This window comes from Falco peregrinus, chromosome 7 (genome assembly GCF_023634155.1).
Source record: "Falco peregrinus isolate bFalPer1 chromosome 7, bFalPer1.pri, whole genome shotgun sequence".
In the NCBI taxonomy this organism is placed as follows: domain Eukaryota; kingdom Metazoa; phylum Chordata; class Aves; order Falconiformes; family Falconidae; genus Falco; species Falco peregrinus.
The window spans coordinates 64,359,174-64,381,417 of NC_073727.1; the positions used below are offsets into that span (position 1 = coordinate 64,359,174).

Here is a 22,244-nt window from a genome sequence, read left to right on the forward strand (position 1 = left end):
TTAAATTCTGTGGACTGCTGGATTCTTTTTATGCCAGTGCTTCTTTGCATTGGTTTTACAATGTGAAGTGGACGCAAGGTAAGAAGGATTTGGAATGTGCTGTTAGAATGGGATAAAGAAGCCTGAGGGTAATTAAATTAAGCCAGTATTTTGGGGTCAGCTCTCAATTAAGGGAGCTTCAGTTTCCTGTACAGCATCCTTCCACTTGCCATATATAAAAGAAAACCCTAAAGATATTGTGTTATATTGTGCATTTTATTATTATATCTTGTTTATTTATGTATTTATTCTATATAATTGTCTAATACTAACTTTCAATATTAGTTATATAATATGCAATTGTTACAATAAAATATTGATATTGTGTTATACAATATAGCATGTATCACAGCATATAATTATTTAATATCCCAGACGCCCGACAAAACAACATTAAGTCAGATTTTTACTACTGTAAACCTACTACAGCAGGAAGGTTTGTCTGAAATCTGGCTGAAACATTATGTCCTGTAAAGAAAACTGTTTCACCAAGGAATCCGTGAGCTACAATTGTAAATTTTTGCACTTGTAGGACACTTCAAGGAGATAGGATCTGGACCACAGCCTTCACTGGTAATGGGCAGAGCAGCTGGGAAGGGGACAAATCAAAGAGGTTTTGCAGTATGGGATCAGGAGGATTGCAACAGCTGGGGAGGGTCAGGCAGGTTATGACATTTGGGGGAACTGTTGGGTAGGGAGCTCTTCAGTGAGGAAGGATGAGAGTTATGGCAGCTGGAACTGAGTTGGCGTTGAGACATGATCAGGAGGAATTGGGAACAGTATAGCATCTGGAAGCTGATCAGGCAAGGGGCTCATATCATCTGGGGGATCAGGAAGTACACAACAGCTGGGAAGGGTCAAGCAAATACCCAACACACGTGGAATTGAACAGCAGGGCCTGGTGCCACATACGGCTTCTCACATTGCTTTTTTATGTATTGCCGCTCTCTACCTTTCTGTAAATATCCCTTAACTCATGTTCAAAATGTGTCTTTGTGCGAAAACACGGAGGCAGAAATAAACAATATGAATTTCTAAGAAAAAAAATATGTGGATAGCCCTTCCCAACCACAAGGTGGCTTCCCAAAGTCCATGTAATTCTAATTATTGGCTAGCGAAAGATTTCCTTCTTCAACCCTATTGCACCCACTGCCCCACTAACTGAAGATTTTTATGAAGTTTTTTCCAGAAACTCAGTTGGTTAGAGGACATTAACTTTCTCCTCCAGTGGGAGCTCAGCATGCAAGGGTTCAGGTTTTGTTGATATTGCTCGGTGATTTCCTGACAGACACTGCTGGTGTAGGAAGAACAGCATTCATGTGTCCTGCTTGGCTTACACCAGCTCTGGTTGAACTGGTGTTTTTTCTGTTACTCAACAATTATTTTACTTAGTGCTTTCCCTGTCTCAGATGTTTCTCTTGTCTATTGTGCTATCAGATACCACAGATGTAATTGTACATTTTGCATTTTTTTCCTAGAGAGTCCACTTCCTATCTGAGGTTTATTATTTCTTATAGTCACGTCCTTCACCCATGCCATGGCTGTCCAGGTCCTGTCTTTTTGTCCATTAATTTTAAAAGTGAGATCTTTATGAATAAATAGCCATATCTCCTTACTCTCTATAGCTTTAGCTTCCTCTTTTTGTCATTTCTTTATGACCTTTGCTGACATTCCTAGAAGACAAGTCTCTTTCATTGTGCTGCCTTGTATCTGCAAACAAGTGTTTTGTTTCATGCTACATTTTCATTGTAAGCTCATTTTTCAGGGACCATTTTTTAATTCTGATTTAGGTAAGTGCCTAGCATGATGCAGTCCTTCACAATAGGTCTCACAGGTACTAACAAGAATAATAAATGCTAGCAACGAGTTCTGTGAAAGCCCTGATTCTTTGCAGAGCTTTGACAAAGTGGGAAATGATGTCATATCCATCAGGCAGTTGTGACAAACACACTTAGGGTGGGAGGGTAAATTATTTTTCTACCTCTAGAAAAATCTGTAGTACTCTCTTGTGTTTTCCATAGCTGCTCATATTATTTTTTTCTTCTATAAGATCTTACTGCTTTCCAGACATGCTGTGCCTTGTCTTTGCCAATTGTTCCCATCTGTCCTGATGACATTGTGATGGAGGTTGAGTGTGTTGCTAAGCTTCTTAATAATGTCACAGTGTCATTTTGTGTTACCTCTGTCACTCTGCTGCTGTTACGCTAACTTGCCTTCCTTCATCACTTCTGTTTCACGACTCTCATACTCAGGGCAGTTTAAAAAAATGCCCTCTGGATTTAGGTTCTTCTCTTCTTTCCACCATATCTAATATCTCATCTGTTCTCTACAGCTGCTTTCTGTGTTCTGTATTTATTCCAGTCATATTCTATATGGTAGAAAGTGCTGCTTGTAGGACAGATTTTTTTAATTTCCTCTTGGCATTTAGTAACACCCTATTAAGTGGCTGTGTTTACACTGCAGTTGTCAATGATCTTTTCCGGGTCCTCTGCTCATTAAGCAATAAATTCAACTTTCCTGGCTAGCAGTGTTTTGAACATTTCATGTGGCAATATGGAGCCAGTCCCACAGGGAATGGTTTCCTCTTACCAGACTGCTCCCTCCACGTGCTATACTCCCTGTTGGGTTTATCTAACTATGTCATCTCTATGAAGGATACTTGAAGCAAGCTGTTGCCTCTTTCTTAGTCACATGCAGGTTGCCAGGGAGCCTGGGGGACCCACCATCTGACATTCATAGCACTCAGCTTCTATCTGAATATGTTTGAGAATCCCACTGAAGCGTGGGATGACAAGTTCCCTCTTTCTTTTTGCAGAATTACTTCTCATCCACAATTAAGGTAATAAAATGTTTCTGCCAAACTGTTATTGTGTTAGCATTCAGATCACTATCAGTCACTGCAGAGGTATAAAAATGGCCTAGAAACAGTTTTCAAGGACATCTCATAAGTGACTTTGTTTTACATTAACCTCGGAGATCATGAAATCTGAAAAGCCCTGGTGACCTGAGTCACAGAGAATGTTCAGCAAAAGCAGCAATTACTTGGGCTTTCCTTGCCTGCCTCTGTATTCTGCTTCAACTTTGACCTAGGTAGATCACACCCAGGAGTGGGAAAATAATTCATTGCACGATCTGGTGCTTAACCTGCCTACTAAGATTGAGAACGAGGGTGCCAATTAGTGCCAGCTGTAACCATGCTTGGGGGATGTGAACCATCCACCAGGAGTTGGACCAGGACTACAGTTCATTTCAAAAATGAGTCTGAGCAGCCATCAGAAAGGTAACAATTTTCAGCCACACTTGAATTACGACAGACTTAGACTTAATTTGGTAGAACAGACACTACTAAGGGTACTGAGGGTTAACCCTAGGCAGAGAATGATCTCAGAGATAAAATGGAAACAAATACAGCAACAGAGAAACTTAATAAACATATTGTCTTTAAGCAAAAAGGGGTGGGGGGTGGGGGTGGGGGTGGGGGTGGGGAAAAAAAAGAAAAGCTAGACAAAGAGCCTAACAAAAAAGAGGGAGTGGGTTTACAGTCATGCTGGTGTATGGTGGAAGGGCAGAAAACAATAAACTATGTTAATTCTTGATATCCTGGAGGGAGAACAGAAATCATATAAATAGAAAAAATGTCATCATATAAAGTACGATCTTTTAGCACTGATAGGATCCAAACCCCAAATCTCAAACGCAGTGCTGAAGCATGTAGATTATTAGTAGATCTATGCCACCAAGTTTCCTCCCCTATACCCTTCTCCATGTCTGATCCTAGTTTCCACTTGCGTAACTTGGTGTCTTTTGCTCTCTACCTTGTTATACCCATCTACATCCCTGCTTAATTTTCATGAACAGCTTGTTCTTCCTTCCTTCATAATCTTTTACTCTGCACCATCACTAACATTAACTTTCATACTGATGACCCATCTTATGCCTTAGCTGTGTGTTGCTTGATTCAGCTCTTCATTCAACGTTCAGCTTTGGTACAACTCTGCATCTTGCCAAAGGGCCTTTCACGTGACTCAGTCACAGAATCACAGAATGGTTTGGGTTGGAAGGGACCATAAAGATCACCTCCTTCCAACCCCCTGCCATGGGCAAGGACACTTTCCACTAGACCAGGTTGCTCAGAGCCCCATCCAGCCTGGCCTTGGACACTTCCAGGGATGGAGCATCCACAGCTTCTCTGGGCAACCTGTGCCAGCATCTCATCACCCTCACAGTAAAGAATTTCTTCCTAATCGCTGGTGTAAATCTATCCTCTTTCAGCTTAAAGCCATTCCCCCTTGTTTTATCACCACACACTCTTGTAAAAAGCCCCTCTCCAGCTCTCTTGCAGGCCCCTTTAGGCACTGACAGGCTGCTATAAGGTCTCCCCGGAGCCTTCTCTTCTCCAGGCTGAATAACCCCAGCTCTCTCAGCCTGTCCTCACAGGAGAGGTGCCCCAGCCCTCTGATCATCTTCATGGCCCTCCTCTGAACTCTGCTCTGACAGGCCCATGTCCCCTCCTTGGGGGCCCCAAAGCTGAACACAGTACTCCAGGTGGGGTCTCATGAGAGTGGAGTAGAGGGGGAGAATCATCTCCCTCCATGTGGTGGCCACGCTTCTTTTGATGCAGCCCAGGGTACGGTTGGCTTTCTGGGCTGCAAGTGTACGCTGCAGAGCCATGTTGAGCTTCTCATCCACCAACACGCCCAAGTCTTTCTCCTCAGCACTGCTCTCACCTCAGTCTTCACATGTTGTTTCCTTTCTGGCCTCTCATCACATACAAGAGGCTATTTCAGAATTAATCAGCTTTGACCATCTCTTGGTCTTACCTCAGCACGACTCTTCCACCTTTCCACCCACACAATGTAAGGCTGCCTTTCATGGTTTCCAGTGCCATCAATATTGTTGCCCTCTCTTCAGCAGAAGTTAAGTGCAGACCTGTTAGTGTGCTATAGGTAAAGTAAGTTAGAAAGCATGAATTATGAACTGCTCAAGAAATAGCAGCTGTTGAGCTTGTGTGCACAGCGAGGTTTGACTGCTGCTGATCAATAAAAATCAGACTCAGTAACTATGCTACCAGAGAGACCATCTGTGGCTAGAGAGCCAGAAGCTTGCTGACCGGGATAGGCACTGCTGGCTTGGAGGAGGAGAGGGACAGACAGGTTATATTCATATAACCACCAAAAGAGGGACATATTTAACTATCAGCGAGTGCTAGCTGGCAATCTGTGGGCAACAGTACCCTACTGCCCTGCCTAGATCTCCGGGAGGAGGGGTCTGGAAAGCTGACAGTGGAATAGTGGCATGTCCCTTTGTTATGTTGTTAGTGTGATAAAGTAGCATGGCTAAAAAAATGAGGTTTATTACTAAAGAAATTTGATAGTAAGGGACCAGATGGGAGTAGAGGGACAGAACCTTCTGTCTTCTCTTTGAGAAACAAAGGTAATGATAGCTTCTCTGTTATTCTTCCTGTGAACCTTGTGTTAATGTCTCCTATTCAAAACAAATCAGCCTTGTCCCCATTTCCTTTCCCAGTTACTGCTCCACTTTGCATTTCACTCCTATGTATGCTGTGTCCTGTCATTCAATTTTTCTTCCCCAAGCCCAGCATGGACCAATTTCATTCAGTCAAAATTACTCTTGTCAAATTTCAAATGCACCCTTCTTAGCCAAATCTCATACTCAGTACTCTGTTCTCTCAACCTAGTCAGATGTCTTCGACATGATCAACTAACTATGCTCTTCTTAAATTCCCATCATCCCCTGGCTTGCAAGGTGTCAACACTTGCTGGATTTTCCTCTGACATTTCTGATAGTTCCTGTAGTCTTTCCTTTGATAGTTTCTTTTCATTGATTATCCCTAGAAAACTAAATCTTTTTCTCATTCTCCATTCCTTATATATTGCACCTCTGACTAACACATGCAAAACCAACTACTGTTTCTTTGCAGATGACTCACAGACAGAGCCCTCCTTCAGATTTCTCTCCTTTTCTACCAACAGAAAAATCTCAACTATTACACTACATCTTTGTGGATGCCAGCAAGTCTATTTAAAGGTCAGCCTGAGTAGAAACCAAGTTCTAACTCTTTAACAATTCACATTTTTTCTTTCTTCATCACTGTGACATCGTCCTGCTTGTCACTGATATCACAGAACCATAGAATCACAGAACGGTTTGAGTTGGAAGGGACCTTAAAGATCACCTCCTTCCAACCATCCTGCCACAGGCAGGGACCTTCCACTAGACCGGGTTGCTCAGAGCCCCATCCAGCCTGGCCTTGGACACGTCCAGGGATGGGGCACCCACAGCTTCTCTGGGCAACCTGTGCCAGTGTCTTGCTCCCCTCACAGTAAAGAATTTCTTCCTAATCACTGGTGTAAATCTATTCTCTTTCAGCTTAAAGCCATTCCCCCTTGTCCTATTGCTACAGGCCCTACTAAAAAGTCTATAATTCAGTGTTGTTTTTCACTTGGGCCTCTCTCTGTGTTCTGCCATCTGGGGTATGGCTAGGGCTTGTGGATGCTCCTTTAAGGTATGTAAGGTGTGTTCTTTCTCATTCTTCCACACTGTGAAAACTTTTGTCCAGACACATTTCATTACACCCTCATTCCAAATTAATTCCAGCATCTTTAATGTCACTTAATAATAAATCACTTCAGAGATACATATTTGCCCTTCTGTATCTATCCTCTCATGCTGTAAAGATAGTTTCCACAGATTCTTGCTTTGACTGTGTCAAGGAGACTATGTATCATTTCAGTGGTTTCCCTTTTTCTTTTGAATCAATGACTCTCTTGATCTTCAAAGCACTTCACAAGTTCTCCTGACTCCATTGGTACTTGCTGGTGAGATGTTGATTTCCGGCATTAGTTAACACTTGATGTAAATTTCTGTCATGTCCTTGTTCAATTTTTTTTGTGTTTTCTCCTAAGGTACACGGAGGAAAAAACCCATAATGAACGACAGTACTATTTCCTTCTCCTCCTCCAAAACTTCTCTGTAAAATTTTCCCCTGCTGAAAAATGTATGGAAAATATAGGAATAGTTTGGCAGCTAGAGTGGGATACACCTCCTCAAATGTTAGTGCTTCTTATGTAGAAGGTACATCTGAACTAGTCCTGACTCCCTCAGTAGTCAAGTCAGACAGGAGTCATGGATTTATATCATGCTTAAGTTTACATGCATCTCCCTACATTGCTGGTAAAGAGAAGCAAGCAGATAGTTCCTGTGCAGATATCATATGTATATGAAACGCATTAAGTATACCTAGGATTAGCTTCCGATGCTATTTTATTCTGCTGTTTTCTGTTATTTCCATTCAGGTACTTGTATTGTTTTTCCCTTGAGTTGTCAGCTCTGGAATAGCAACTTCCTTGTTTTCCATCTTTGCTCAGCCCATAATATACTATGGCTTACTTTCATAGTTCTTCCCAGGGATAATATACAAATGAGCCAGGGAGCTCAAATAGGTGACTCGACATGTTCATCCTTCCTATGAAGCACTTACAGAACTGCTCAGTACTTTCAGCTGTTCATGAATATGTCAGACACGTTTTCATGGGAAAAATATTAATGAAGCAAATTGTTGTTACTTTGGAGCATTTCTTTTGGCTTGACTAATATGGTAGGAAAATGTATCTGCTGATTTGATCCTAATAAATAAGCAAGTTAAGTGAAGAAGCAAATTATGCGGGAAAACCCCAGATTACTCAGACCACAATAGTCAATCTCATCAGCCTAAGAAACATTACATTCAGAAATAAGTGCTTTCCTATGTCTGAACGTGTCAGAGTCTGCTTTTTTACTAGAGTCACAGACAACTTCCTTAAAATAAAGAAGAGATAAGAGAGCAAAGAAGGAAATAAAAATAGTAAATTGTGCATGGTAAAAGAAAGGAAAATAACCACTCTTACACACAGAATAAGAAATAGCATGGCAATTTGTTTGGTCTGATACAGCAATTACTGTGCTAAATTAAATGCATTAACCAAATGCCCCGAGTGGCTGATGACATGTTGTAGTCAATTCAACATATGTGAGGTCTTCTCAATTGCACCAACATATTACATTTACACAAGTTGCATTTTGTGTCATTCTATATTGGAACCTGAGGGCTGTTTTTTCCCGACTAGAAACGGAGAGATGAGCAAAACACATCTACCATTTTACCAGCTAGCAGCATATACGTCCCAGAAACATACCATCCATCTGTCTTTCTTGTAATCTCACTGTGTCTGATATCAATTTGGGTAGATAAATAGTTATCTTGAAGTGTTTTTCCATACTCCCAGATGTGTGAATTTTTAATTAGCTCTAATAATTGCCCTTTCTATATTGTTTCTATGAACTATGATGTAAAGCATCTAATCTTTATAAATCACATCTGAAGTAAAAATTTCAAAATTCACTGACTATAGTGGGTTATATTTATTACAAGCTGAATTGCAGCTTTCTTGCTATAGACAGAAGTGCACCTGGGATAAAAACCTAGTCATACAGTGACTGTCACATCTAATGTTAAAAAATAAAAATATTAGGGCTGGAGACCTTTTGTAATGATTTGTCTTAGTAGGATCTGTAGCAACATGGTTGGCATTGCTAATCATACTAATTTGGGAATTAGTTCCTCAAGGAAAAAATGGGTATTTTCCCCAGAAAAATACCTTCATCTTTCTACTTTGACCTTTAGCTTTCTCTCTTCAAGTAGTGTTCAATCAAATATTCTTTCTCCCTTCTCTGCTCCAGGCACATTTGGAAGATGTAGACTGCTGAGAAAGTGCTGAAGAATCACAACTTCACTGCATGGAGAGGTCCAAAGGTGCCTTGCAGGGACATCATCCATCCAGAGGATAGTTTTTAAAGCATTCCCCACTTGAAGATGATGAGGAAGAAAAGGTTAATAAAAGTAATAGGGATATGATGAGCTTTGCTTTAAGGTGTTCTAAAAGTTTCATGGCTTTCCTTGGAGTACTGTATATTCACTGAAGGGGACAAGAATGTTTAGACCTTAGACTGACATTACATCATGTAGAAGCTTACACAGATGTACATAGAGGATTAAATATTTCTATAAAAATTTTCATCCATTTGACAATTCTTTCTCTATTCTTCTGTTTTTCTCCATCAGCTTTGTAAGGAGGGTGACGTATGTCTTTCTTTTTTTAGTTACTTTTCATATTTTATTTTCCTGCAATAATTACCTTTATCCATTTACCTTCCATTGTCCATCTTCCCATTGCACTGAAAGCATGCCTCAGAAAAACAAGGACCTATCAGTTCCTTTGAAGGTCTAGTGGAATATAATTTCTTGGTTTGCACTGGCATTGCGTCCTGGCTCTCCTTCTTTTAATCTTATTACAAAAATATTATTATTGCAGAAGATTACAGTGAAAACTTAGGGAAAATACATTAAGGCTCCTGTGAACTCTAATGAAATGCCATTAAAGTTAATGCTGAAAATGCAATGGTGAATGGAATGGCGATAAGGAGGAAACTAGCTTAAGGTTTGACCAATGCACCTATCTGTGTACCTGAAACATTGGCAGTTTCCTTAGTAAGTGTCCAAGTATCCTCCTTAGTTAATAAAAGGAGTAATAGATCTAAACCACCCACATGCCCACCATTTAGTGGCTTTCAAGGAAAATTATAGCATTTAATGAGCTATAAAAGAAATTCAGTCACTCATGTAGGAGAACCACTTCCCAACACAGCTAAAATGGTGCTGTAGAAGTGGGGTGCCTTGCAGTGCTCTTTCACCGACCAGATAACCTGGAAGACTATTTACTGTAGGCAGCGTCAAATCCTAGCTCTGCTCATGTCAGTGGCAATACCATGTTTTTTATAGTATTTCAATGTCTATTTATACTGTAGTAACTACCTGCATCATGAAAAGCAATGTACCAGACACAACTTGATAGCTCAGAGAAAGCGTCAACTGATGTCTCTTACTGACCCTTTTTTGACACGAGGCTAAAGACCATGATGCTGACTTTTTGTCTTTCAGATGCCTTTGATATTGTGCTGGTTTTGGCTGGGGCAGAGTTAATTCTTTTCATTGTAGCTAATACAGGACTATGTTTTAGATTTGTGCTGAAAAAAGTGTTGATAACACAGGGATGTTTTTGTTACTGCTGAGCAGCACTTGCACAGCGCCAAAGCCTTTGCAGGCTGGGGGTACACAAGGAGTTGGAAGAGGACACAGCTGGGACAGCTGATCCCAACTGACCAAAGGAATATTCCATACCATATGGCATCATGGTCAGCATGTAAAGCTGGGGGAAGAAGGTGGCAGGGGAAGTTTGAAGTGATGACGTGTGTCTTCTCAAGTAACTATTAAGCATGATGGAGCCCGGTTTTCTTGGGGATGCCTGGACACCTGCCTGCTGATGGGAAGTGGTGAATGAATTCCTTGTTTTGCTTTGCTTGCATGTGCAACTTTTTCTTTACCTATTAAATTGTCTTTATCTCAACACAGGAATTTTCCCAGTTTTACTCTTCCGATTCTCTCCCCTGTTCCACCGGGAGGGAGCGAGCTAGCGGCTGCGTGGGGCTTAGTTGCCAGCTGGGGTTAACCCGGCCTTTCTTTAATTCCTGTGACTTCAAAATTTATGGTATCATTTGATTAGTTATAACTTTGCATTATGGGAAAAGTGTGTGTGTGTGTAGTGGTGCCCTGAGTGGTGCAACTGAATTTTCTCATGGTGCCAATGTAAGTATTGGAGTTGATTTACTGTGGTTGCAAGGCTATGACAACTCTTCTTACAGGAGAAAAAAGTAATACATATGGATTTTGCTCTCTGCTAGTAGTCAGCACAGGAATGTAGGAGGTCCTACACAGTCCTACATGAATTAATTTGTTCTCCACTCCAAAGATGTTCTTTTCCAAGCCTCAGTTAAATGAAATAAAAGGAGGAAAGGCTTGAAGAAAGCCCTGAGACAGTCCTTAAGGATTTAGAGATTGCTTATGCTTTTTGAGAGCTCAGATTGTTAACAGATACTATTATGTAGTAATCAATGCTTCCATTCTCTACAAGAGAATGGAAAAGGAAGGATTGCCAAAAACCCCGACCCAAACCAAACAAAAAAAAACAAAAAAAGAAAAGAAAGAAAGAAAAAAAAGCCCAGAAAGTCAGTTTCTGAGTATTTTTGGTAAACATATTTATTAATATAAGAGCCACTGGTTCCAGCATGTCTCAGGGAATGATTTAGGTTTTCTTCTTTATTTGGTGGACATTAGACAATTATTTTAACAAAACAGTGTGCCTAATTGTGTACCACACCCTATTGGACTCAGTGTTTCTTGAATGTAACAGGAAATGTTCAGTCTGTAAAGCCATAGAGAAGCAGAGTTTTTGCCTATGGGCTTCTGAAAATGATAGTTTTTGCAATTCTAAGTTTCAAAACAAAACATCTTCTGGAGCATTTAACAGTACACAGATCAGGAAACTGATATTGTGGATTTGCTAATGACACATACAGACACAACTCGACCAAAATGCAGGTTGCAAAAGCAGATCTTAAGTCTGTTGGTGGGTTGTATGCAACAGCATACTGGGTGTGACCTGGGTTTACATGTGTTTTTAATAGATAAGTCTGTATAAACTGATTCCAATGAATGCACATCATGTGGAAGATAATGTTTTAGTGCTTCTGTTGAAAAAATCTGTTATTTTCAGTAAAAGAGGATAAAGCGTCACTACCCATTAAACTACACTTTGTTTATCTGACCTCTATTATGGATGGTTTAATGGGAAAAGAGTGACAGGTCAATTCTCCTTCTTATGCTGAGGAATTCTTTTGCAGATTCAATTTTTTATTAGTCTGAAACAGAAGTTACTTTTATCACCAAATTTTTATGTGACTGAACAAACCTGTCTTTATAAAACAGATATAACATTTTAGGGCTTTTAATCATGTTTGGTTGGAAATTAGCCCATTCTTTTTGAAACAGTCCTGAACATGTGGTTCATTTCTTTTTTCTTTTTTTTTTTTTTCAAAAAAAGGAAGTTCCACTTCTTTTAACTATGATTTTGAATGTAAAATAATTCATATCAGTTATTCACTGCTAACAGTAAACTTGTGGGGCACGAAATTATCTGCATTTTTTTCAGTGCCTACGTATGCAATTTAATCCTCCAGATACTACTGCAATACAATAATAAAATGAAGTGATAACACAATGAGCTAGAGCCATCCTCATGTCATTGAAATCTGTACAAACCATTTTCAAATTGCATTCAGAAAGCAGGCTCTACACTGGATGTAGCACTGTTGTAAAAAAAGGCAATCAGGAGACCTCTGCTCAGCTTGACAAACTACCACACTTTGGAATACATCCCTTTGGAATGGATACTTCTGCTGCTCTAATTTTTTTCTTCTCCTTTCTGCATCTATTTATCTGTTTAGCAGGGGACCCAGAACAACATCGTCCAGCTTCCGTTAAAGTTTCTTGATCACAATACGGCAACAATTACCAAAGGCAGGAGAAGCATTCTGCGAGACATAAAATATTCACAGGTTATAGTCAGATTACTATTGGATGTCAAGCCTGTTCTGGCTGCCCAGTTACCAAATGGCTAGGCTTGCGATTTCCATGTCACGTTCTCTGTTAAACTTTAAGCAAAATTCTATTTTTGTGGAATTCTTCCTTATGCAAAAGAACTCTGTTTTTCTTTGTACAAAGATTACTGCTAATATGGAGTTGCAGTTGCAATTTAATGAGGTTGTTCCTGAGGGCATATGACATGAAGACTTTGAGCAATATAAAAGAAAAGTTAATGGGGAAATGAGAGAAAGAAAAGTATTACCTGGAATGATTTCAGCTATTTTGTAGAACTGTCCTGTGAACAAATGCTCAGTTGAAAGACACAAATCTATCAGTATGACTTATTACTAAAGAGTATAGCTGTTATATTCTGCAGGACTTTAGGGGTGAAACCTGTAAAGGTTTCTTATTTTACCCTAGGAGATGTCAGTTAATCAAAAAGTAGCACAAAATAAATAAAAAACTTCATACTTGTCTTAATTTGCAAGAAATTAGGGAACGTTGCTTCAGAAAAATCAGTAACAGTAAGGTACTACAATGCCTATAGTTACCTGTATGTCAGTTTGGCTGTCACAATGAAAAAAACTTCAGCTGCAAACTCTTAACCATCTGAAATACATTGCAATTAAAACAGAGGACCAAGTAAAGAGTTTGGCTTGACCTATGTGCACTACTTTTACTGTAGCCTACAATATCCCCAAATTAGGACCATGTCCCAGTTGTGCTAAATGCTGTACAAACCCAGAGAAAAGCAGGGCACTTACTTAGGAAAAAAAGGTTAATAGCAATTATTAAATTATTAAATTCTTCCCCACCATTTTCTATCTTACCAACAGTAGCTTTTGGGAGGGCTATTTCATGTAAACTTTCTTTTATCTAAATACCTAATATTATGGAACAAGGCTGGATGTTGCTACACTTTCTGTGTCTATACTAGGGCATAAAGCAGGACCAGGGATGTTGTTTGTGTTGCTGAAAGCTGCAGCCTTGGCGGGACTGACTCCTGACAATGGTCCCTGGCACTAAACCATGGCTGGGGATGGTCTATAGGAGATGCCAGCTAGGCGTGGATCAAAACTTTTCCAGGGATGCGCCAGCACTTTAAAATGAGGCATGATGTCTTTGGCTCCATTTCATTTACTGCTGGAGATGTAGAAAAGTGTCTGAGGCACTGTCCTGCTCTGAGTGTGCTCCTGTGCCATGTGGGTGGGAGCATGAGACACTCCTTGTGGTGTTTTCAGTCCTAGACATCTTACCTTCTTCCCTGTCCTCACTTCAGGAAGTCTACTATGGAAAAGTACCGATGGTAGGTTCAGGAAGGAGTTATATCTCTGCCAGTGAAACCCTGAGTATTTTAGCACTGCTGAAGAAGAATTTGTAGACAAATGGACACAAGGTTTTAACAATCTGGTATTGCTTGTGTCACACATGTTGAATTACATTTGTAGTTCCCAGTGTTCCTTCTGCATTGTAATTCCTACCAGGCAAGACCCGTGTGCACACCGTATTCCCCTGCTATCCACACTTGGGGCTCTAGGAAAGATGAAATCTGATGGAAAGGAGTCATGGTGATCTCTAAGCAGATTTTACAATCTGGTCTATCATGATATGAGGGCTGCAGGGCACACTGTGGGATCCCTGTAGTAAAGACAGAGCCTTACAAGCATGGCATCCAGAGATAATTATCCTCCAGTTACCATGTGCCAGTGGTAATGTGTTAGTCTGACATTATTAATAAAATGTGCCAAATTAAAAGTTGAGAGGAAGCGGATGTTGTCAGTGAACCAAATTTTCAGCCTTCAGATTATTTCTAAATGATTCTGAACATTGCTAGAGGCAATCTATGTACTTGCTTAAAAATATTTATACTTTTAAAATACTGAACATCCTGCAGTGCCTTTGTCAACAGTAACTGAAAAGATGAACCAAAAATGTGCACTCTGTTCAATTTTAACCAATTTTTAAATATGCAAACGCTAATTAAGCTTAACATAGCTCCAGACAGTTACGAGTAGTGCATTAGATTTCAATGGTTTGTGTAGATTATTATGACAGAAAAATGGGACTGTGGTTTCAAGTTACTTGAATTCTCCCTTGGAACTGCTCTTAATATTAATCACTTTCCATCCTCCTACTTTACTAACATAATTTAATCAATACTGCCAAGGTATTCCTTGTTATGTATAATTCTCTTAATATATTTTTTTTCTTATTGTGAGAAGGTAGGATATCTAATGAGGCATCTTCGGTGCAAAACCAGAAATACTCCCACTGCAAAAAATCACAAGAGGCCGTAAAGTTGATTTAGAAGCACACTGTGAACTAAGATCTTGAAGCAGAACCTCCTGGAATCTATGCTAAGATACATGAAAAATAAGGAGGTAGCTGGTGACAGCCAGCAAGGCTTCACTAAGGGCAAATTGTGCCTGACAAATATGGTGGCCTTCTACAATGGAGTTACAGATTTGCTGGGTGAGAGAAAAACAATGAATGTCATCTACCTGAACTTGTGCAAAGCATTTCATGGTGTCCTGCACGACACCCTTGTCTCTAAACTGGAGAAACATGGATTTGATGGATGGAGCACTTGGTGCATAAGGAATTGGCAGGATAGTTGCACTCAAAAGAGTTGCAGTCAATAGCTTGATGTAAAAGTAGAGACCGGTGATGAGTGCTGTTCCTTGGGGGTCACTATTTGAACCAGCATGAATATCTTTGTCAGCAATGTGGACACTGGGATTGAGTGCACCCTCAGAGAATTTGCTGACAACACCAAGCTGGTAGCATGATCAACAAGCTGGATTGAAGGGATAACCTTGACAGGCTTGAGAGGTGGGCTTGTGCAAAGCTCAGGAAGTTCAACAAGGCCAAGTGCAAGGTCCTGCATGTGCCTTGGGGCAATCCTAAGCACAAATATAAGCTTTAATCTATTCTTTAATAGATTAAATAGAAAGAATTTTTAGATTATAGAATAGATTATAAGCAGTGCTGAGGAGAAAGACTTGGGCGTGTTGGTGGATGAGAAGCTCAACATGGCTCTGCAGCGTACACTTGCAGCCCAGAAAGCCAACCGTACCCTGGGCTGCATCAAAAGAAGCGTGGCCACCACATGGAGGGAGATGATTCTCCCCCTCTACTCCACTCTCATGAGACCCCACCTGGAGTACTGTGTTCAGCTTTGGGGCCCCCAAGGAGGGGACATGGGCCTGTCAGAGCAGAGTTCAGAGGAGGGCCATGAAGATGATCAGAGGGGCACCTCTCCTGTGAGGACAGGCTGAGAGAGCTGGGGTTATTCAGCCTGGAGAAGAGAAGGCTCCGGGGAGACCTTATAGCAGCCTGTCAGTGCCTAAAGGGGCCTGCAAGAGAGCTGGAGAGGGGCTTTTTACAAGAGTGTGTGGTGATAAAACAAGGGGGAATGGCTTTAAGCTGAAAGAGGATAGATTTACACCAGCGATTAGGAAGAAATTCTTTACTGTGAGGGTGATGAGATGCTGGCACAGGTTGCCCAGAGAAGCTGTGGATGCTCCATCCCTGGAAGTGTCCAAGGCCAGGCTGGATGGGGCTCTGAGCAACCTGGTCTGGTGGAAAGTGTCCTTGCCCATGGCAGGGGGTTGGAAGGAGGTGATCTTTAAGGTCCTTTCCAACTCAAACCATTCTATGATTCTATGATTTTTCCACTTTTATATCGTTCTGTGGAAGGATCTAGAAATCACTACATAAGTCTTCTGAAATCTTTTTTTCCTCTTTTGGTGTTTTGCTGGAAGGTAGAGGGAGGTGATCCTTTGCATCTGCTCAGCCCTGGTGAGACGCATCTGGAGTTCTGGGTCTGTTGCTGAGCTCCCCAGTACAAGGGAGACATGGGCATACTAGAGTCCAGTGCAGGGCTATGAACAGGATGAAGGGATTGGAACATCTGATATATGAAGAGAGGCTGAGAGATCTGCAACTTATCAGCCTGGTGCCAGATACTTCTCCGTGATGTCCAGTTAAAGGATGAGAAGCAATGGGTACAAACTGAAATAAAGGAAATTTAAATATAAGAAAAACTTTTTTACTGTTAATGTGGCTGAGCAGTGGAACAGGTCACCCAAAGAAGTTCCAGAGTCTTCATCCTTGAAGTTATTTATAACGAACAGGACACAGTCCTGGGCAGCCTACTCGATTATACTTTGAGCATGGGGTTTGGACTAGACAATCTCCAAAGTTGTCTTCCAACCTCAACTATTCTGTGACTCTGTAAGTCTGTTTTAATTGAGAATCCCAACAGTCAAGGATGGAATCTCTTCCTTCTTGTGATATTGATGTTTTAGCCTTGAAACAAAATACCATGCCTCTTGCAGTTTCCATATATAGTTTCCATAATGCTGCTGAATAGCCTGATATTGCCAGTTCATAATTTGCCTTTTTAGGACTCCATGATAAACACAGCACATGCACATACAGAGTCTGTATCTATGCTAGCAAATTAATTGTGTGTTTCTTTGGCACTGAGGCAAACTGGAATGGAATGATCGGTGTTCACACTGTTCAACTCTTCTACCTTCCAAACAGGATGGCTCCATCCCAACTGCCTACTGGAGTGGTCCTTGGCCAATGCTCGCTCCTGCACCATGTCCAGGAATTGTCTGGGATGGGGCTTGTTGGCCTAGGCTAGAAATGTACTGGGACCATTTTGACAATTTAACAGTGTAAGTGATCAGTTGCCAACCCTTGGGAACATTTCCTGGCACTGCATAATTTGTAAGTGTAGAGTTAGCCATACAGGCCTATGTTGTGTTTTTTTAAACATTGTTGTATGTAATAGAAAAATAGAAGATAAAATTGTATTGATTCAGTAAAAAATCCCCCAAAATTAAGGCAAAAAATGCAATCCCTATCCTCATTTCCCTGCTGTACACCAACAGTTTCATGGTCTGGATCATTCTTCAGGCTTGTGCTGGAGTCTTCTTGGAGGCTTTTTTGTAGATCAGAATCTTTTCCCTACACGAGTTTTCTCAAGAATCACAGAGGTTTTTCTCTCTCCACCAGGACAGCTTCTCTTGAATTTGGCTTGTTCCTCAATGAGCTCAAACTGCCTCCTGGCTCCCACCAGGAATGACTGAATTCCCATCTCTTCCTGTCTTCTGCCCAGAAACTTCCTGTGTGGGCCCATTTTATATGTCCCTGTTGGTGCCATGGATTCTTTGTTTTGCTTCTGAAAATTCTCCACTCTCAGAGGGTTTTTTTCGTGCAAATTAACTGGCTTCCTGATTTAGGCTTTCTCCTTTGCATACTAACTATCTAATGAATATAGCCATTAATTACCTTCTATTGTACCCATCAGCCTGGTGCGGATTTTCTGGAGCAGTGGTTCTCAACCTTTTTTAATCCATAAAAAACTGTTTTAAAAGGAATCAAAAGATGTATTAACCCTTTCAAAAATATACATGGTTCACCTTATGCAGTACTACCATAACAGCTCTTATTTGCAAATAAAAACATTAAGCTAAAATAAACAAACATTCATTGCTTTTATTCCCTTCAATTTATTTGTCTGGATGGAAACATATATATATATATATTTTCCTTCCTCAAACTCAAATGCATTATTATTTTGTGAAGTACTTTCTGATGTCCTTTCTGATGGACAGTCAGTTACCAAAGATTGGAAGAAATTTTTTTAGAATAGTTGGAACAAAAGTGAAGAAGTACACATGTGCTTGGAGTATTCAACTAAATGTTGTACACAGGCACAGAACTGGATGTTTAAAGATGTTCTGAAGTCTGAAAGTCCAAATAAAGACCCATGTTTAAAAATAAAGAACTGTTTAAAAAGAAGTAAACCAGGAAAAATTAAAGGTAAAGGTAAAGAGAAAGGGAACAAGAAAGAGACTAGGAAGAGGGAAAAGCAAAGGGAAAGGGAAAGGGAAAGGAAAAGAGAAAAGGAAAGGTAAAATGAAAAGATGGGAGAGATTATAAGAAGCAATAGTTCTTCTATACAGTCTAGATGGCATCTTTTCTAAGTATGTGTGCATGTCTACACAAATTGCATTTGTATGGGCAAACAAATATTTACATGCAGAACTGAAAAATTCAGAGTGCATTTCAGGCTGTTTTTAAAAATAACTCATTCATCGTGGTTATCAATAGTAGCTTGGTACAAAGTCTACTCCTTCCAGATTCTAGGTCAAAATTTTCTTGAAAAAAATTTTGTTTGTGAGTATTTGCTTGTGTTATAACCACTTTTTGATGTAACCATATTTGTAGTCTTTGTGGCAGTTTGGGTGTTCTTGGTATCTTGTTATTTATGGTATCTAAAAATGTCAGTTGGTTCCCATTTGTTCCTCTTAGCTTTAAGCTAGCTCACAGGTCTCTATCTCTGCTTCTCCCATCCTTTAATCTCCAGGGTTTTTATCTAGAGAAAAGGTTTGTGTACACCTTTGGGATAACTAAGCTTGAGGCTGAAAACATTTAGAATTTCCCTTAGTACAGAAAACATGGGATGTGGCATTCCATTCTTAAAGTTGGATACTCTTGGGACATGAAGGCCTTCCCCTACTCCCAGTATGCTGAAAGTAGGTGATTCTTGTATGATTCATGGGGATAAAGGCTGGGAAGTCAACAGATTTTCTGAGATGCGGGCTGTTGGAGTTGAGAATCTATTATAGTTTAATATTCTGTAGAAAGCACAGTGTGGTACTGCCTCAAGTATGTTCACTGACCTGGTAGGTGAGGTGAAGTTGCTGAATAACCATGGTGTGAATAACTACAGGAAGCCAGCAGATCAAAGAGATATCTGATGTTTAAAAAGCTCTTCTCAGGAGAGAAGGAAGTAGAGAATGGGGTCAGTTCTGAGATGCCGATCCTGTTGTGAACAGACAGTGATGGAAGAGAAGGGATCCTCTGGTGAAGGAAACCAAAAGTGTTTTGGTTTTTGGTGGTTTTTTTTTTAATCTTTTTTTTTCTTTTTTCTATTTTTTTTTCTTATAGGGTCTGCTCAGTGCTCTTCTTTATTCTCCACCAAAATAAAAACTTCTTTTGTGTCTTCAGTGTCTTCAGGCCTTACATGTCTATATTATTTACATTTTTAAAACAGTTTCTCTTGGTACCAGGAAGCTTGGTGTCAACCCATTACGAATAAATGCTAAAAGTGTACTCCCTCTGGAAGAATGAAGCCCTGTGGTTTTGTACAAAGACAGAACTTCACTCTCTCACCTGTCTAGGCTCATGTATTCTCAGACTTGTACCTTCTTTTCCTCTGTGTGTGGGTGAAAAGGTCTGAGAAAAGAAACTGTGTTGTCAGAGAATCTGTTAGTAAACCCCCAGTATAGCTGCACAAAATGATCAGCAGCTGTAACCCAATTAAATGCAGCAATTTCACAGTATACTACTGCTCACCAGAGAGTATATACTGATATTCTTCGAGTAGTCAGCCAAACCATTTTGTACCAGTGCTTGCAAACTTCTCCTCAGGAATATTTAACATTTGGCTAGAGCTTCTCAAACACAAAGGGAAGATGAGAGGGAGGAGAAAAAGCAAAGGAACATAGTGCAACGAGAGCCAATTAGTAAGTAAATCCACTCTGTCTTTTGAACACAAAGTAATAGCTTCGCAGGTGTGCACAGAAGTTGCAGTTATAGCGTAACTAGAAGGTTAACTATTTAAAAGGTCACCTCAAGGAACGTTTAGAGTAGGGTAGCCTTTCTTCTTCAGTTCAAAGCTCCTGCTGCTGGTTTATGAGGCCAAAGTGAGGAACCAAGCTATTCCTTGTTTAATGTGATTATTTTAATAGCTAAGCCATTTCTAACTTTGCTTTTATAGATGGTACGGCTCCACTTTCCACTGATCTGGATGCTCTTTTGCTTACCCGTATCTGTGTGTCATAAAAGTAACTTTTTGGCTACCAGTTACTGGGGTGAGGATAAAATACCCCCAAAACACTCTGTTGCAAGGCTGAGGTTATACATTTTGCACCAATGCATTCAGTATTAGACATGCTAGGAAACATTTTTATTCTAATAAATCGTTTTCAAAACAATGTGACAACATTCATACAAACTTCAGGTTATGTGAAAGGAAATTAAAAAAATCACCTTTGTTCATTAATTTCCTTTTATAGCTGGCACTCCATACCTTACCTAAGTTTATGTACTGTGATTTTTGTCCTACTCATCAGCCAGACAATTAATCTCAGGAAGGTTCAACACAAAATGTGAAAAGCAGGACAACTGCATTTCCCAATAATCAAAGATGACCATTTAAAGCCATGTATCTTTGGCTCATGTATGTGCTGCTGGCATCACTTACTGGCAGTCATCTTGCAAACATGGGACTCAAACAGAGGATCATAGAATACTTGTGCAAATTACAAATGTCTTCATAAAGGATATAGGTAACATTCTCCTGTGCTTACTGTCCCTTAGCATACACTGTCTAGGATTGCAGCTCTCTGCAAAGACAATTTTTTTGGCTGTGGTTATGTGGCGTGACACCATATATGAAGAAAAAGACATAAGGAAAGAGCCCAGATCACTGCAGGTCTCTGTTGCTTCATTCTAGTTGTCTGAGGCAGATACAAACCAGTAACCTCTTAAAACTTGTCAGAGCCTTGATTGCATCAGTGGTGCTTGGCTGCTGCTTAATTGACATACTTTATGACATTCTGAATGCCACATGGACTAGGAGTCACAATCTTACATCTGGGGAGATGAAACACCAGTGGACAGGGCTTTCTGTCCTGAATTTTGTTTCTGTAGAGTGTCCTTGTTCTATAAGCGCTCATTTCTGGAAATAAATCAAGTAACACTCACTTCCTAATAAACTGGTATTTACCAGCCTGAGGTTATCAACACTATGGTTTTTCCTGATTTCTTTACGTCCATATGGTAAAGTCCTAGTATAAATTTTATTTTATCCTTTACAGACCTCTGTTTCAGTTCATTTTAAGTGACTAATTTGCCTAAATAGCCTTCAGTTTGCTTTGGAACTTTTTCAGCTGAACATGGTAAGAAAATAAAAGAATGTATATGATCTATTTAAATAATTGCCCCTTAACATCTCTAAAACTATGCAGAATATTTTTCTAAGCAGCAATAATGCCCAGTACTCATTTTCTGCCTATTTTTGTCCTTTGTCCTCATTTCTGTAACCGAGCCCACTGTCATCTGGTAGAAATATTTACCAGTTGGATCTGAATTGGCCTGGTAACAGTGAGAACACATCTGGAGTCTAGACTCAGCGGCTCTATGGGCAGGGTCATATCTCTGTGCTACATCAGCCCCAGTGCCTATTTCTGTTTACATAGGTGGTGTGCGGCATCATCTGTTTCAGCTGTCAGACACCGCCAGGCCCCCACCCCCCGCTCCCCCGAGCCGCCAAGGGACCGTCCCCCTCCCCTTCTCCCTGACCCTCCGCCATCCCACCACTATCAGCTGGAGACAGGAAGCAGGGGACCTCTGGCACACACAATGGGAGAGGAGGGGGAAGAAAATCCCTGGAACTTATACAACCTGGCCTTATCGGTGTATTGGAGCTGTACTTCAGCTCCATGGGATTCAGTTGAGGGGGGTACCTGTCTCTGATACAGGAGGAGGCTGCATCACAAGGACAGAATAATCTCTTTGAACACAAGGAAGTGTGCTCTAAATTCTTTAAAAAAACTTTTCTTGATATTTTTTTTCCTTCTAA

At 40.4% G+C, this 22,244-nt stretch overlaps 1 long non-coding RNA gene across 2 annotated transcripts in view; it reads left to right on the top strand.

The window, feature by feature from the left end:
• The window catches only part of LOC114012382 (uncharacterized), a 46,816-nt gene extending 37,689 nt beyond the window's left edge, over positions 1-9,127 (top strand). For both annotated transcript variants that reach the window (XR_003554783.2, XR_008748258.1), the window contains one exon: positions 8,779-9,127. This is a non-coding gene — a long non-coding RNA (uncharacterized LOC114012382). The remainder of the gene's footprint in view (positions 1-8,778) is intronic.
• Positions 9,128-22,244: the final 13,117 nt, after the last annotated feature.